This window comes from Natrix helvetica (genome assembly GCF_964273705.1).
Source record: "Natrix helvetica genome assembly, chromosome: 1".
Taxonomy (NCBI): Eukaryota; Metazoa; Chordata; class Lepidosauria; order Squamata; family Natricidae; genus Natrix; species Natrix helvetica.
The window spans coordinates 238,056,601-238,074,471 of NC_138548.1; positions in this window are offsets into that span (position 1 = coordinate 238,056,601).

A 17,871-nucleotide genomic window follows, 5' to 3' on the forward strand; every position below is an offset into this window, starting at 1 on the left:
AACAATTTTAAAAAGGGTTATGTTTGAGATAGAGGGAGGGCTTAGGAGTAGACCGAATTAATAAACATGAAAAAAAAACCTCTTCTGAACTCTTTTTAACCATGTTAAAAACTAGTCCTGGAGTTTGGGAAAGGCTCTGATAAGGGCTCTGTGTTGGAGGCAGAGAGGGGGCCAGAGCCATATGTCAGTTATCAGCTGCCTTCAGAGTCAAACATCAGTGAGGGAGAGATGGGTGGCTCCCTGTTCAGCCCGGATCGGGCAAACCAGTAGTAGTGCTGGCAGGAGGCTCTGCCCACCCACCTGGACACTTCTGCACATGCGCAGAAGCTTCTGTGCATGCGCAAATGCATTGTGTGCATGTGAGAGTGCCTGAACCAATAGTAAAAAAATTGCCAACCCACCACTGCCATGAGGTAGATGAACAGTTGGAGCCTATTCCCAGTGTGTGCATGTGCAGAGTTGCCAGACAAAGGGAACAGCTAAAGAACAGTGGGTGACTTGGGAGTAAGGCCACAGGTGGATGATGAATGGCCCCTCCCAGAGGAAATAAAAGAGGAACGAAAGGGGAGTAGAGTTTGCAGGAGACAATTAGTTTGCTTAATTGGTTCGTGGCCCTCTGAGACTCCTTGCCAAGTTTTGCAGATATGGGCCTGGCAGCTCTCCGAGCCAGATAAGGTCTGTGACTATAAATCCTCCCTTGAAAGACTTTTCTGGATGTGAATGAGCGGAATTCACAGTAAATTAATAAAAGGGGTTTTTGTCAGGACAAGGAGTTTACTTCATGCTCTTGGGAAGCCTCGGTCAGAACATCTTTGGACAATCTTTCTCAGATGAAATGAAATTCAGAAACGATCTGTAGTTGACTGGAATTTTGCACCTTTTTCATACCAAGCACCCTCCTATTTTGCATGATATATTCCCATGAGTGAAGCAATTAATGGGTTGTTTTACATGCTCATTGGTGATGCTTATTGGGAAGCAAAATGCAGCCCTGGATATATGCCAACTGATTTCTTTAACTTGTCTTTGCGTGAAAACTGTAGGAAATCGCCATTCTCCAGCCTTGTTCTCCAGGCCGAACGGAGCTGTCAGGGCAGCACGATTTATGCCAGCATACTTTTCTGTCAGCTCAAGGACTGGAGAATAGCAAGTTAATGGACCCATGAGGAAGAGCCCACATTGTCCATAAATCTATGTGGCCTGAGTTCAAAGGGATCCAGGCAAGAATGTCTACGCCACTAAAAAAAGGGGAAGCTCATGAAATCTATATTTTAGTAATGATACCTCGGATTAAAAGTTTCCTCAAATTCAGGGGCTTTAACATTTTTAATCACCTTTTCTAAGTTTAATGATTACAACAAAGCAATCGTTGTATATTTTTAACCCATGCCTTCCAGAACTGTCCCTGTCTCTTTGGCTATCTAGGTATCCATCGCTTGATAACTAAACTAATTCTACTTAATTCCACATTAAGTAAAACTGCTGCTGGACGAAGCATTCTTTGGAGGGTCTAAATGTGTGACATGTGCAATTTGTGTATTGCTAAGAACAGAGGATTAAAGCCACAAAGACAAAAACAACAGGCTTAGCTCGAAGTTTATATGCTGAAGTGCATTTTCTGAACCTTTACAATTGGAGTTTTTGCCTTGCCCTTTAGAGCCTCCTCGGTCATTTCTTTGCCTTCATTTCTTGTTAGATTAAAGCAGAGGGCAGCATCTGATTGACTTTATCTGATGTAGGATCACTCCTAGGTAAATACTTGGATGGGATTCCTAGAGGGAATCTATTAGACTGGAAAAGTAACTCATCTTGGAAAAGGGCAATGGCCAAGTCTTTCCATGTTCCTACCAAGAAAACCACATCAGCATGTCAAGAAAATCACCACCTGATTGACCTGATCAGGGATATACTTTTGTGCCTTCTTCATTACAGGCAGTCTTACACATACAACCACAATTGAGCCCAACATTTCTGTTGCTAAACAGGACAGTTGTTAAGTGAGTTTTTCCCAGTGGTGGGATTCAAATAATATAACAACTGGTTCTCTGCCCTAATGACCAGCTGGGTAGGCATGGCCAGGGAGTGTGAGAGGCAGCACTCAGCCTCCTGCACCTCCCCTGGGAGCAAAAATGAGCCGTGTGTGTGTGTGTGCCACCACCCCACCCTGTGCCCTGTTTTGGGCCTAGTAGGCTCCCTGCGGCCTCCTGGGAGCAATAAATGGGCTGTGGGAGGGGAATACGCTGCACCCCACCCCATCCTGCATCCCATGTTGGGTCTAGTGGGCCTTCCTGCAGCCTTCTGGGAGCAAAAATGGGGTGTAAGGGGACTCCTGGAATGGGCGGGGTGGGAAGGGATGGGCCAGCCATCAATTTAACAACTGGTTCAGCCAAAGTGGTGTGAACCGGTTGAATCCCACTACTGGTTTTGCCCCATTTTATGACCTTTCTCGCTACAATTGTTAAGTGAAATCACGGCAGTTCTTAAATTGGTAACACGTTTGTTAAGTGAATCTGTCTTCCCAGTTGACTTTGCTCGTCAGGTTGCAAAAGGGGATCACATGACTCCGTCATGTGACCGTCGTGTACATGAGGTAGTTGCCAAGCATACGGATTTTGATCATGTGACCACGGGGAAGCTGCACAGTCTTGTGAAAAAATGGCATTGTCACTTTTTTCAGTGCAGTTGCAACTTTAAAAATGATCACTAAACAAATGGTTGCAGGTTGAGGATTACCTGAGTCCTCTTGCCTCTTTCACCCTATTGTTAGCTTCATGGAACTCTTTCCAACGGTTTCTTAATTTACGTGTCTTATTTTTCCCTGCATATTTGATCTCCTTTCAGAATGTAAGAGAGAGTTTTCTTTGTTTCCCTCATTGGCTACGATCCTCCACAACATTCCTCTTAAGCAGGAGTGTGAAAACTCCAGGCCCGTAAGGTGCTTAGATCTGACCCATGAGGCCACTCTGGAAACAGTGAAGGACTGGCCCACAGGGCTTCTTCCAGAGAAAACAGAGCTCTGTTTTTTCTAGCAGTGGGTTACAGAAGGCTTTTGCAGCTGAAGACGGAGCCTGCAAGGGCCCATTTTCGCTGGCAGAATGCTCGGGTCACCACAGGCGGCCCCGACATGAGTGACATCAAGCTAACCCTGGCCATCCTCGCACCCCACCCCACCCCCGAGGCAGAGGTGTGTTGCTAATTTTTTTATTATTGGTTTGGGTGCGCTCCCATGCACATGATGCTTCTGCACATGTGCAGAAGCATCCGGGCGGGTGAGCAGAGCCTGCCGCCACCACTGTTACTGGTTTGGCTGATGGGACAAACTGGCAGCAGCCCACCTCTGCCCCAAGGTCAAACAAAACCATGATGCGGTCCTCAATGAAATTGAATTTGACGTCCCTGCTCTTTAGGAAGCCTGTCTGTTGTAGAAAGTTAGTAAGCTGCCCTAGGATCTACACACAGTCCTAAAAGCTATTTAGTTGGCCCTAACACTGTTTGAACTGAGAAAAACTGAACTTGGGAACACTGCCAGACATCTGCCGTCCTCTATCTATTGCTGCAAAGAAGAAAGGATCAGCTGATGTCTTTACCCATTTAAAGACCTTGAATGGAGGAATTTAAAAATATTCAGTTTATTAAAGGAGAGGGGAGAGCCCCCAAATGATATAAACTTCAGCCTTCAGATGTTTAAGCCAGCGTAGCCAATGGTGAAGGATGCCGAGAGTTTTATTTATTGACAAGGGTTATAAGCTTCTTCCACTGAAGCCAGTGCTGAACAAGCATACAATTCCCCAACCTTGTAATTCATATGAAAACAAAGTCAAGCATACCACAATCAATAATCATAGGTCTAATCAATAGGGGGAAAAAAGACTTTAAAATATAAAAAAAGATGAAAGAAACGGGAATACCACACTCAATGGACCAGAAATGAAAACACTATTTCTCACCAGAGGCAGCAATTATAGCATTCTAGCTGCCGGGAATTGACAGCTGATAGTTATGTTTTAATGGACCTCATGAATATCAAGAGGGAAGATGTGATATCTTGGGATAGCTTTTTCAGAAGAGGGAGGTACAAATGAAAAGCCAAGTCTCTTGAGATTCCTGCAAATGGCAATTCCAAGAGAAAAAAGATCCAGAGTCAGCCCCCCCCCCCCCCCCATACTTGGTCTTCTTGGGCAGATAAATATTAGTGGGAAATGGCAATCCGTCAGAAATTTAGGGGCTAAACTATGAAGAGCTTTAAAAGTGAGAACCAGCCCCTTGAAATGGTATGGGCAGCCTACTGGTAGTCAATGCAGTTTTCGAAATGGAAATGTTACATTGTTCTGACTTAGACTTCCCAAGAGCATGAAGCAAACTCCTTTTCCCAACAAAAAAAAAACCCTTTTATTAATTTACTGTGAATTCTGCTCATTCACATCCAGAAAAGTCTTTCAAGGGAGGATTTATAGTCACAGACCTTATCTGGCTTGGAGAGCTGCCAGGCCCATATCTGCAAAACTTGGCAAGGAGTCTCAGAGGGCCACGAACCAATTAAGCAAACTAATTGTCTCCTGCAAACTCTACTCCCCTTTCGTTCCTCTTTTATTTCCTCTGGGAGGGGCCATTCATCGTCCACCTGTGGCCTTACTCCCAAGTCACCCACTGTTCTTTAGCTGTTCCCTTCGTCTGGCAACTCTGTGCATGCACACACTGGGAATAGGTTCCAGCTGTTCATCTACCTCACTGCAGTGGTGGGTTGGCAATTTTTTTACTATTGGTTCAGGCACTCTCGCATGCACAGAAGTTTCTGCTCGTGCACAGAAGTTTCTGCTCGTGCACAGAAGTTTCTGCTCGTGCACAGAAGTTTCTGTGCATGTGCAGAAGTGTCTAGGCAGGAGGGTGGAGCCTCCTGCTGCCGCTACTACCGGTTTGCCCAATCCAGGCTGAACCGGGAGCAACCCACCTCTACCTTACTGTTGTCTGACTCTGAAGGCAGCTGATAAATGACATCTGACCCCCTCTCTGCCTCCGACACAGAGTCCTCATCAAAGCCTTCCCCAGACTCCAGGACTGGCCCATGTTCCTCCCCAACCTCCTCACTGTCCGAATCTGCTGCCAGCTCCACTCGCCGCTGGCAGGCCAAACACATATGGGCAAAACCACCTGAAGGCGGGAGAAGAAGCAATGGATGGAAATTAATCAAGGAGAAAATCAACCTAAAAATAAGGAAAAATTTCCAGAGACTGAGAACAATTAATCAGTGCAACAGCTTGCCTCTAGAAGTTGTGGGTGCTCTCCATCACTGGAGGTTTTTAAGAAGTAATTGGACAACCATTTGTCTGAAGTGGTATAGAATCTTCTGCCTGAGCATGGGGTTTAATTAGAACACCTCCAAGGTCCTTTCCAACTCTGTTATTCTGTTATAACTAGGGGAGAGGAGCAGCACATACATTAATTAAATAAATAACTATTCCTACTACTAGCAAATTGTAGCTTCTGAATGCTCTTCATGCATACAGCATGCAGCCCTGCATCGAGCACATTGCAATAATTCAGTTGAGAAGTGAGTAAAGCCTCCCGTTCCAATTGTAGCTTATTTCTCTGGAAAGTCTCAGGTTTATCCAATGACCCATACTGTCAAATAAATTAGTTAATCTATCATGCTTAACTTCCTTAAATGTTTCCTTTTCAGCTCTCCGTGTTCGTTAGAAAGCTTCTTTAGATCATGAATTATTCTCAGTGTTATATACTCTGCTCCCCCACCCACCCACCCAAATTCTTCCTTTTCTCTCCAACCTGCATGTATGCATGCATATATGTTGCAAGCTGTGAAGTCAGAATGGGGATGGTCATTAATTTGAGAGCAAGATGTCTATCACCACATGGTGATTATCTCCCATAATTTGATGGTTTGCTATAGCACTTGGCCTTCAATGAGGAAGCTGAGAATCATGAACAAGAGGAAAAGAGCCCGCTTGCAGCAAAAGGTTTACTCTCCACATGTAGTAATGGCTATATCAATGTTATTGGGTATGTTTACCTAAACTGGGTATGTTTAGCTTAAGAGAAAGAAGGACTAGGGGAGACATGATAGCATTATTCCAATATCTCAGAGGTTGGCACAAAGAAGAGGGAGTCAAACTATTCTCCAAAGCACCTGAGGGTAGAACAAGAAGCAATGGGTGGAAACTAATCAAGGAGAGAAGCAACTTAGAACTGAGGAGGAATTTCCTGACAGTGAGAACAATTAATCAGTGGAACAGATTGCCTCCAGAAGTTGTGAATGCCCCAACACTGGAAGTCTTTAAGAAGATGTTGGATAGCTATTTGTCTGAAACGGTATAGGGTTTCCTGCCTAGGCAGGGGGTTGGACTAGAAGACCTCCAAGGTCCCTTCCAACTCTACTATTGTATTGTATTGTATTGTATTGTATTGTATTGTATTGTTATCTTCCCAGAAGGTGGCCAGTGACAGATATATTAATGACACCATGTGGTGCTCCCTGGGAAAGGATGTGGCAAGCATAAGGAATTGGAACAAACAGCAGCAATTGGAATAGAAGAAGACTTCCGTTCATGCAAAAGACAATGGGCAGGGTGTAGACAATCTGACACTGGCTCCTATCTATCTAAAAGTCTTTGCCTCACGGGACAGAAGGAGGCTAAGTCAAGTCTGACCTGACTGAATGGCAAGATGGCTGACCAGGAAATAGCTGAGATTTCCAAATGGAGTAAAATAACAGAGGAAATTATGGAATGAGATCACAAAGACAAGGGTTGGTTTTGATATAGAATAGAATAGAATAACAGAGTTGAGAGGGACCTTGGAGGCCTTCTAGTCCAACCCTCTGGTTAGCCAGGAAACCTTACACCACTTCAGAATGGTTCTCTAGTCTCTTCTTAAAGACTTCCAGTGTTGGAGCATTCACAACTTCTGGAGGCAAGTTGTTCCACTGGTTAATTGTTCTAACTGTCAGGAAATTTCTCCTAAGTTCTAAGTTGCTTCTCTCCTTGATTAGTTTCCACCCATTGCTTCTTGTCCTACTCTCAGGTGCTTTGGAGAATAGCTTGACTGCCTCTTCTTTGTGGCAACCTCTGAGATATTGGAACACTGCTATACACACACACACACACACACACACACACACACACACACAGACACACTGCATTTGGAATATACGTATATATAGACTGCATTTGGAAATTCCTTTAGTACATGTATTTATTTAGTCAGGATGGAATCTATGTGTATCCCTGGCCTTTGACTTCTGTGCACTGGAGATATTTGGGGGAGTATCTTGATTACAATCTTCAATTCTACCCAAGCTCATTAACCTTCACTGTCATAGTTACTCTTTTCCAGGATGGTGACATGCTTAAAAACCAATGTACTTTTGTGAACAGTTTTGGGAGAGGTGAGTTTTTAAGGAAAAACTCAAGTCGGTTTTGTCATTGGGGAGCAAAAACTCTAATAAGAAGCTCCAGAGTTCCTCAGTAAGCAAGTCAAATTTAAAATCATTTAGACTGAGGTGCATTTAGAGGACATGGAGAAGATTCTTAGCCATCCTTTAATTCATATCTTTGCAAATGATTTGATAGATGAGCATGTCAGAAAATCAAATACTCTTCAATGGCTATCTGTCTTGTTGCCGTTCAGACAACTCCCTCTCCCTCGGCTCACATTTCATTCGAGGAAACAGTGGGAGCAATTGGGTGTTTGAGAAAGGGAGATAAGCCAGTGGGGAGAGGGGCAGGGAGAGGAAGTGGGGAAGGGACTGTAGAGGAGGTGGAATTGAATGGGGTATTGAATCAACTTGTCGATTCATTTCTTGAAAAATAGGCATGGTGCTCTGCGAACACGCTATTAGTTTATTTTTTTGAATTTATCCTAACTGATGACAATGACATATGGGCATCAGTGTTGTCTGGATAACAGTATGGAGTACTTTCTTTCTGAATAGCTTTATTTTTATTTTTTCAACTTCCAAATCTAAATTATTGTCCGAGGTGGTGCCTCACTGAAATCCTAAGCAGGATGAACGCTGCACAGCTTGCCGAGATCCAAGGCTGGCACAGTGCTTTCACATAACTGGGCCTTCTACATTACTTCCCTCTCTCCCTCCCTCCCTCCCTCCCTCCCCCCTCTCTCAATATGTATGTATGTATCTATGTATATGTATGTGTGTGTGTATGTATATGTTTTCGTAAATTTTTACGGGTGTAGGTATGCTGGTCTTGTATTCGGGTCTTTTTCTGTGTAAGATTGAGATTGTCTTGGCAATGTTTCAGTGAGGTTTCACTCGCCATCTTCAGGCTAGGTTTTATATATGTATATGCTGGTCTTGTATTCGGGTCTTTTCCCATGTAAGATTGAGATTATCTTGGCAACGTTTCAGCGAGGTCTCACTCGCCACCTAGCCTGAAGATGGCGAGTAAGACCTCGCCAAAACGTTGCCAAGACAATCTCAATCTTACACAGAAAAAGACCCGAATACAAGACCAGCATACCTACATCCGTGAAAATCTACAAACATATGTGCATAGGAGTGCTAGAGGGGAGATCAGCATGCTGGGGAAGAGGGGAGGGAAGAGGAAGGAACTATATGTATCAAATACTCTGACTTGTCAGGCTGGAGGGGTAAGACATATTATACAATGTGACCTAAGCTCTGAATAAATCCACGGACAATTTCACCTCTGCTGAAGCTTTAGGCAAAATCTAAAACTGACTGCTGTGCCTTTGTAAGCATGCAACAGGGAGGCGGGAGGAGATTCCCGACTGTGGTGCTAACCACTCTATGTTCTGTTTCTTGCATGTGTGAGTGAATGCTGGTGATCACAGCAGGTTCTTACATAAACTGGAGGGGGGGGCGCAGTTTGTAGGAAAAGTATACCCCTGCCCCATCAAACCAGTAACATGATGGCTATGCATTCAATACAATTCATATATTTTTACATGTTCCCAGCACTTAATGTATATTACCTTACTGTAACTCTGGGAGACAATGGAGGACGGGGGCGGGGAGGCTGAGGAGAACGTGACATGGATTTTGTAACTTGTTAACTAACATTGTTGTTTTGTATTTTAACTTAACTTATTTTTCTCTCTTTTAAAAGTGTGTTAAGACTTATTACAGACTAGAATGTAGGAAGCTGTTTTAATACAATTGCTGCATGGATTGATTGATTGATTGATTGATAGCTTCTAACATTCCTAAACTGAAAATTTAATCTATAAAAGGGATGGATGGAAACTATCTCCTGATAAGAAAATGTTGGTTAGTGCTAATTGGCGTCTGGTTTGTCAGGAACCAGTTCCATGGAGAGAAGTTTTTTCCCAGACCGGAGGGGATGTGGTTTCACATGCTGCCTGCATTCCACAGATAGGGTTTGGCTTGTTTGCGTGGCCTGGTTTCTGGCATGCCACGGCTCAGTAGTGGTCTATGGACTGGGAGTTGGGGACCCCTAATCTAGAAGGTTAAGAAGAATTGAGGCCTTTGAACTATGGTGCTGGAGAAGACTCCTGTGAGTCCCTTGGACTTCAAGATGATCAAACCGGTCAGTCCTAGAAGAGATCAACCCTGACTGTTCTGTAGAAGGCCAGATCATGAAGATGAAACTCAAGTACTTTGGCCACCTAAAGGGAAGGAAGGGCTCACTGGAGAAGAGCCTGATGCTGGGAAAGACTGAGGGCAAAAGAAGAAAGGGACGGCAGAGAATGAGGTGGCTGGATGGAGTCACTGAAGCAGTTGGTGTGAGCTTGAATGGACTCCAGAGGATGGTAGAGGACAGGAAGGCCTGGAAGAACACTGTTCATGGAGTCGCAATGGATCGGACACAGCTTTGCAACTAACAACAACAACAATCTAGAGGGTGCCAGGTTGGGAAAGGTTTAGATAATATACTACTTCAAAAGTCTTCCACTTTACATTCTGAACAGTCATTGCAAAATTGTCAAAATTTCTGACCCAGCACAAGGGGGAAGGACAGCTGTACTGTCCAGGACTATGATACCAGTATCTGCAGTATCAGGGCATTATTCACACTGCAAAATTCCTGCTAGGTGGGGAAGGAACTATATTTGCCCGAAATCTTAGATTGCAGTTCAAGAGCCGGAACAAAGCAATGACTCTAAAACAGAAGCACTTCCTTAAGGGCAGTTGTCGAAGTCCTGCACACCAATGAGTGACAACTGTCTGTATGTTGCATTAAAAGCTGATCATCTGGAAATGCCTCTGGATATTTATTGCTTGTGACTCTTTGTCAGAAATGTCACCTCTTCTCTTTGACCTCCATTTTTCCTTTGATTCTTAAGCCAAGCTGCATTTAAAAAAAAATGGGAACCAGCAAATCACTCGGGCTTTGTTTCAAAGCCCTGTGAGCAATGCAGTCAGCTAGCTCCAGATCCTCTGCCAGCAGCAGACATAAATCCTGTTTCTATTCCTTTTGTAGCTTTTTGATATCTGGTCCCTTAAACCTTTCCCTGCATGCCCTTCCCCCTTGAGAACATATATATATAGCTAGTATCTGCAGGCCAGGACCGGGGCCTGGATTTACTGTTCTTATCACGAAGCACCAAAGACTCATCCACTGATGTTGACACACAGCGAACTGTCAGCCCTGCCAGAAATTGGAGGCTTAGCCCCTGGGACTTCCTAAAGCAAGCTTGCAGCCTTGCTGGCTTACCATGGCCTCCTCCTTGCCCAATGCCCCCTTCCCTCCCACAATTCTTTAGCATGCACAGCTTGTGCTGTTGCCAACAAGTGTTGTCCATCTTCCTCACCCTTTTATGTTCTTTTCATCCTTCTCTTGCTGCCTTTACCCCTTGTGGTTTCTGTTCCCCTCTCTCAAATATACAGAAATTGGATGCAGAAGACTAGGTCATTACAGGATATAGAAATGACAAGCCATGGGAAATGTTGAGCCAAAAGGTTTGGGAACAGTTTAGGTCACTTGGCTGTTGCCAGTTCAGATGAAAATTAACTAGGCTTATGAAGAAAAGTCAATTATTATACCTCTGCCAAAAGCACTGTCATTGCCTGGCCCTCGATTTATTATCTTATATGAGTAAAAGGCACATTGCTGTAGTTACACCTCCTCTCTCTTCTGTTCCAGAAGAGCACAATTTCCCCTGCTTGCATTCATCCATAGCACAAACATGGCCTGACAACAATCATGTTCTGTCCACATGATGTTGCCTTCAGCCCAAGAGGAGGACAGGACAGAATAGAACAAAGGAGTCAAACTTGCCGTGCCACTTTGCCATCATGTGATGTATCACAATGTATTTTCCCTTCATGGAGCTGGGGTGGATGTGGCCTGCGTGTGACTCTTCTGGACCATGGCCACCAGTTTGACACCCCTGGAATAGAACATAGAATAATAGAATTGGAAGGGATCTTGGAGGTCTTCCAATCCAACCCCCCTCTCCTCGAATGGGAGACCCTATACCTGTGATGGCGAACCTATGGCATGCATGGCATAGGTGGCATGTGGAGCTATATCGGTGTACATGCAAGTTCAGCTCCGGCATGCATGCACATGCCGGCCAGCTGATTTTCCGGCCTTCTGGGCCCACCAGAAATCGGGAAACAGGCTGTTTTGGCCTCCGGGGGGCCTCCGGCAGGCCGCTGAAGATAAATAAGGCCATTTTCGTCCTCCTCAGGCTCTTAGAAAGGCTCTGGAGACTGGGAAGAGTGAAAAACAGACCTTCTGGTCTGATCAGAAGTTGACAAATGGGCCGTTTTCAGCCTCTGGAGGGCCTCCAGGAGTAGGGAAGGCCTTTTTCACCCTCCCCAGGCTCCTAGAAAGGGTCTGGAGCCTGGGGGGGGGGGGGAGAAATGAATCCACTCATCCACCTCCCATGCTCCCCCATACCATTTCAGATAAACGATCCTTAGCTTTGTTAGTGCTAAGAACAAAATTTCTCTTTTCCCAGCTTCCGACACAGTTCAAAAGCAGCCTCAAGGTGTACAAAACCATTCATAACTGAAGCTTTTTTTCTTTTCCCCTGAGTTGGCTTGCTCCTTTGAAGGGCCCAAAAAGCAAACAATGGGCCTTTTTCCCACTGCCAAACTGGTGCTTTCCCCCACCCTGGGTCAACAGAAAACAATCCTAGCTTTGCATTTATTATCTCCGTGATAGATCCCTACCCTGACCCTCCTGCCTCTGTTTCACTAAAGAGACTGCCAATGACTTGACTTGACTTAGGAGACAGGTGACAAAAGTCCACATATTTTTTTTTACACACCTTGATGTGAATTGGGATAAGGAGGAAAACATCAATTCAACAGTAGTAGAGCTAAAGTAATGCAGTCTCAGTCATGATTTGGAGACAAAATGAAGGAAATTGAATATCATGGGAATACAGCATAAAAAATAATACAGCTGGTATATTTTGGTACCATGGTTAAATGCAAGTGAAGAAGGGTAGAATGGGAGAAGGAGGTGAGATGCATTTTCTACTTGCAGGCAATAATAATTAGCAATGGTAGGTTGACTTTTATTCAGGTCAGTTCTATGCTCTTTGCTAGGTTTGTTTAATCTCTACTGGAATATTTGAAGAACTTTGGAAAAGCCAACACTTAATACATACTTTGAAGTTATTAGTTTTCAAATTAATCTTTATTTGGATTCTCCAGCAGTTTTCCCCAAACAACCCTATTTCAATCAATTCTTTTATGTCCTCATTTAGAAGATGCATATTGTTTGTTGTTGCTACTATCTGTCTTAGGTTAGAAGTCTCCAAGAGATTGGTATTCCCAAATAATTCATACATGGGTTGCTTTCCCTTGACTGTCCCTCTAATCCTACAGAGAAGAAAGTTTAATGTTCTGCTTTTTAGAGGGAAGAACATTAGCTTTTACATTCAGAATCATCCTAGCTTAGGATTCTTTCATCATCACCATCACAAAAATTAATCAAGCCTGTAGACCATCTTATGTTGCCTTATGCATTTCCAGAAGCAGTTTGGAATCTTTGCTTCATCTATACTCTCTCTCTGACATATTGTATCTTTTAATGAGTCCATTGGATTAAATATGTTCTTCTTCCAGTCCTTACAATGGCTGGGAAAAACATAGAGAAGATCATTTATGGAGTACTGCAGGCTACTTCTGCTGACTGCCAGTTGCCTGCAATTTGGCAGTTCAAATCTCACTGGGTTTAAGATTGACTCATCCTTCCATCCTTCCGAGGTGGGTAAAATGAAGACCTAGATTGTTGATGGCAATAGGCTAACTCTGTAAACTGCTTAGAAAGGGCTGTAAAGCACTATATAAGTCTAAGTGCTAAGGCTATTAAGTAGTGGGTTTGCAATCCCTTAGAAAGGAGCCATGTGACTTACATTGAACAACTAATTGTCTGGGATGATTTGAGGATTCCCTGGGCAGGAGATCTTAATGTTCCAACCAATCCTGTGGTTCTATTCTTTATTAAATATATCCCTTTCAGTTGCACAGTCCTTTGGCCAAAAGGTAGGCTGCATTTCACCGACCAGGGTAAATATGGGAGATGCAAAGCTCTTTTTTTTCTTCCTATCTATGAATCATTTTTGAAAGCTTATTGAATAGCATTACCTGCATCTCCTCTTCCATAATCTCAAAGATTTCCTATCGAAAAAGCATAATTGCAAGGCCTGCAGTTTTTATACAAATATAATCACCTACAGTAGGGCTGATTAGCAATTCATTTTGATTTATCACTTTTTGATAATTAATCAAGGAATATTGTTAGGGTAACACTGGTCCGGTTTTACATATACATATACGTATACGTATACGTATACGTATACGTATACGTATACGTATACGTATACGTATACGTATACATATACATATACATATACATACATACATACATACATACATACATACATACATACATACATATATATATATATATATATATATATATATATATGCTGGTTTTGTTGTATTTGGGTCTTTTCCCGTGTAAGGTTGAGATTGTCTTTGCAACGTTTCAGCAGGATCACACCTGCCATCTTCAAGCTGTGAGAGAGAGAGAGAGAGAGAGAGAGAGAGAGAGAGAGAGAGAGAGAGAGAGAGAGAGAGAGGGCATTTGTGCTGATAAATAAATAAATAAAGGAGACTAGTATAGATCTATTTCAAGCTATTTAGCTCTCATCAGCTAGCCATACGCTTACTGGGAATCGAACCAGGGCTGTATTGCATATTAAGCTAGCTGATGAGTGCTATATATGATAGATAGATAGATAGATAGATAGATAGATAGATAGATAGATAGATAGATGATAGATAGATAGATAGATAGATAGATAGATAGATAGATAGATAGATAGAAAGATAGAGATAGAGATAGAGATAGAGATAGAGATAGAGATAGAGATATAGACATATAGAGATATGTAGAATGTAGATGTAGATGTATATCTATCTCTATTAACAAGCTTATATTTTAACTTAGGTCACCCTTTTTTTCCTTTCCATTCTTAGCATCCCATTTATGGTTTAAAACCCAGCTTTAAATCTTAATGTTAAATTCTGGATTTGTTCTAGTCTTGGTAACTATAGTTTCCTTATTCATGTGCAGAAAATGAAGACTTTGGTTCATCACAGTTGAATAGCAATAGCACTTAGACTTATATACCACCTCCTAATGCTTTACAGCCCTCTCTTAAGCAGTTTACAAAGTCAGCTTATTGCCCTCCAACAATCTGCATTCTAACCACTGTGCCATCACAGAAGGAACATTCAACAAGAGAACAGATCAGGCAATGACTTAAGGCTCATGCGTGTATGCTAATGTCTGGTCATTGATAGCAGGCCAATGTTATTTGAAGATGTTCCATAATTTGTTACCAAGGTTATCCAAAGCTGTTTTCCTCAATGGAGATACCGGGTTGTTGTTTTTTTTACACCAGCTGTTTAAAGTTGCAGGGTCCTAATTCGACCAGGGCCATATTAATAAAATCCTTCATTTTTTTATATTGAAATTTTAGCCCTAAGAGGGAACGTTGAACTAGTTATCATGTGTGATTTTAAAGATGCTATTTATTATATGCTATGTTGGTCATGCTATACATTTGATCCATTTAAAGTCTTCTATCTAAATATGCTACCCAGCTTTGGAAATAAGGAGACCTTGGTCCACATTATGCTGGGTCAGTAAAGCTCTCCTCCAAAGCTGACCTCCATAAATCATTGGTCTAATTTCCAGGATTGTATATTAGAGACACATGCACACTTTCTCCATTCTCACTAGGCCAGTTTCAGGCAACCCTAAGTGTGATTTGTGGTCCCAGGAACGAGAAGCAAAGCATGAGAGTTATATTTGCAATAGCTCTTTCTCCAAAAAAAAAAAAAAAAGGCTTCTTGCAAATGTCATCAAAACTCAGGAGAATGGCCTTAAAAATAAGTGAATCAATTGCTACAATTTTACAAAACAACACCCTGTTACTGTACATCTATCTTCCGTCTCATGAGGGTACTTGTTAAATTCATCACACGTTTGCTAGTTTTCAACCACCTCGTTTTGGAGTCCTGAAATGCCTGGTTCATTTCCAGAGCCAGCCTGATGTGATTTCCTGCCCAAAGCAACCACTGTATCTTAATGATCAGAGAATAGGAGAGACCAATATACTCTGAAGATCTGTATGTTTCAGATCACAGGGGTCTTCGTTGACTTACCCCAGGGGTCGGCAACCTTAAACACTCAAAGAGCCACAAAGGTCCTAACCAGAAGCCCCCCGTTCAATTATGAAGCCGACTGGAAGTCTGGTTTCCCCATCATAGAGTCTCCTCCTAGCACAGCATCTTTTTTCCTCTACCTGTCCTAACTGAAAGCCCTATCAATTGTGGAGCCAACCAGTGAAAGGGAGCCGCAGCAGAGGGATGAAAGAGCCACATGCGGCTCCAGAGCCACAGATTGCTGACCCCTGACTTACCTGAATAAGTTCGTCTCTGAACAGCTGCTCAATGCAGCTCTGTTTATTGCCTGCCAAAACACGTATCTACATACAAAGATAACAGGGAAAGGGAAATGTCTAGATAGGGTATACATATCTCCTTGAGAAGAAGTACATCAAGCTCATCTTCCTCTATGGTTGCCATAGAGCAAACAAAGAAGTTAATCCGGTGTTTTCCCCCAGAAAAGATATTCTGATTTTTCCCCAACTGATACATCGAGTTCATATTCACTGGTTCTCTAACTGAGGTCTGCACGGCATGATTTTCCATGGAGGTAACTGGAGTCTGAACTCTTAGGTCAGTCTTTACTATGCAGCCCACCCTTGACTGGTGTAATGTCAGTAATGCTCAATGTTATGTATGTGATAATGGACAAACTTTCAGAAAAGAAAGCCAAGTTTAAAGTTTGCAGAACTACACTGACTTGTGAATCCCATGACAAGCATCCTTGGAGCTATAAGCTCAATGATTTCCTCTAAAAGATGAGAGGATGTGGTAGAATCTCCAGCTAGACCGGAGGGAAGGGTCAAGAGATGCCCAAATCTAGAGTCTTTGCACTGCAGTAGGCATCACGGGCTGAACCTCTTCCAGAATCCTTGAATGGCATGGAATCTTGCTATTCCCAAGGGAATGCAGTCAGTCTGGCAAGATTCTTCTAACATTCTTGACTAGCAGTAAAACTACCATTGAGACTCTTCACAAGTGGTTCTGGTTGCTTTCATTGATGGGGGCCAGAAATCCCTTTTCTCACTTCTCCATCAAGGCTTCCTTGAACGGAATGACATATTAATATATTCTGAATACTAGAGAACATTACTAAGAAGCAGTCTCTTGCTGATCCTAGCCTTTTATCCATCAGACCAATCTACTCTTTGCCTCAATACTGGCTCTTTCAAGAAGGTTTAGTTCCATGATGGCGAAACTATAGCATGTATGCCACAGGTGACATGCGGAGCCATATCAGCTGGCACGTGAGCCATTGCCCTAGCTCGCCTCCAGGGTGCATGTGCGCGCTGGCCAGCTGATTTTCGGCTGGCCTGCCCACTCTGGCCTTCCCTTCCCAGGAGTCTCCATGCAATGCCAGGTAAGTACAGGGCTCGCACGGAGGCTCTGGGAGGGCGTTTCCAGCCCGCGGAGGGCCTCCAGGGGTGGGGGAGGCTGTTTTTGCCATCTCCAGGCTCCAGAAAGCCTCTGGAGCCTGGGGAGAGTGAAAAATGGGACTACTGGGGCCATCAGAAATCAGGAAATGGGCCATTTTTGGCCTATGGAGGGCCTCCGGTGTGTGGCGGAGTGGAGCCTCTTTTTGCCCTCCCCAGGCTCCAAAAAAAGCTGTGTACACATGCGCAGGGCAGTGAAGGGAGGGGTCACATGCACATGCACAGGGGCCACAGTGTGGGGCAGGATTAATGGGTGTGGGACTATATGCATACGTGATAACTTTTGGCACCCGAGGGGAAAAAGGTTCACCATCACTGCTTTAGTTTGTCCTCTTCTTGCATTATGACTGCAGATAACCAGGTCACCCACTCCTTAGCTCTCATGGGCTTACTAAGGCCATTCCATTGCCTTCACTTGTTGTGCTTCCACTTTCTGTTTTGTTGTCTTCCCTTCAGGTCTCCCAGCTTTTATGCATAGATGTTTCTCTTGGCTGTATTTGTTGTTACTACCCTCCCCTAAATGCTGTTACCACCCTGGTAAAACCCATGGTGTGGTTTTTTCAGGTTGACTGTTCAACAGTGAGGTGCATGACATGGATTTTTTTTAACTTGTTAACTAACATAGTTACCTTGTACTTTAATTTACTTATTTTTCTCTCTTTTATGAGGATTTATCAAACCTGGAATGTAGGAAAGATGTTATCCTATTGCTGTATGGCTTGCTTGCTTGCTTGCTTTTAGCCTTCCTAAACTGAAAAGATCGACTAGCTTTCTTTTCCAATT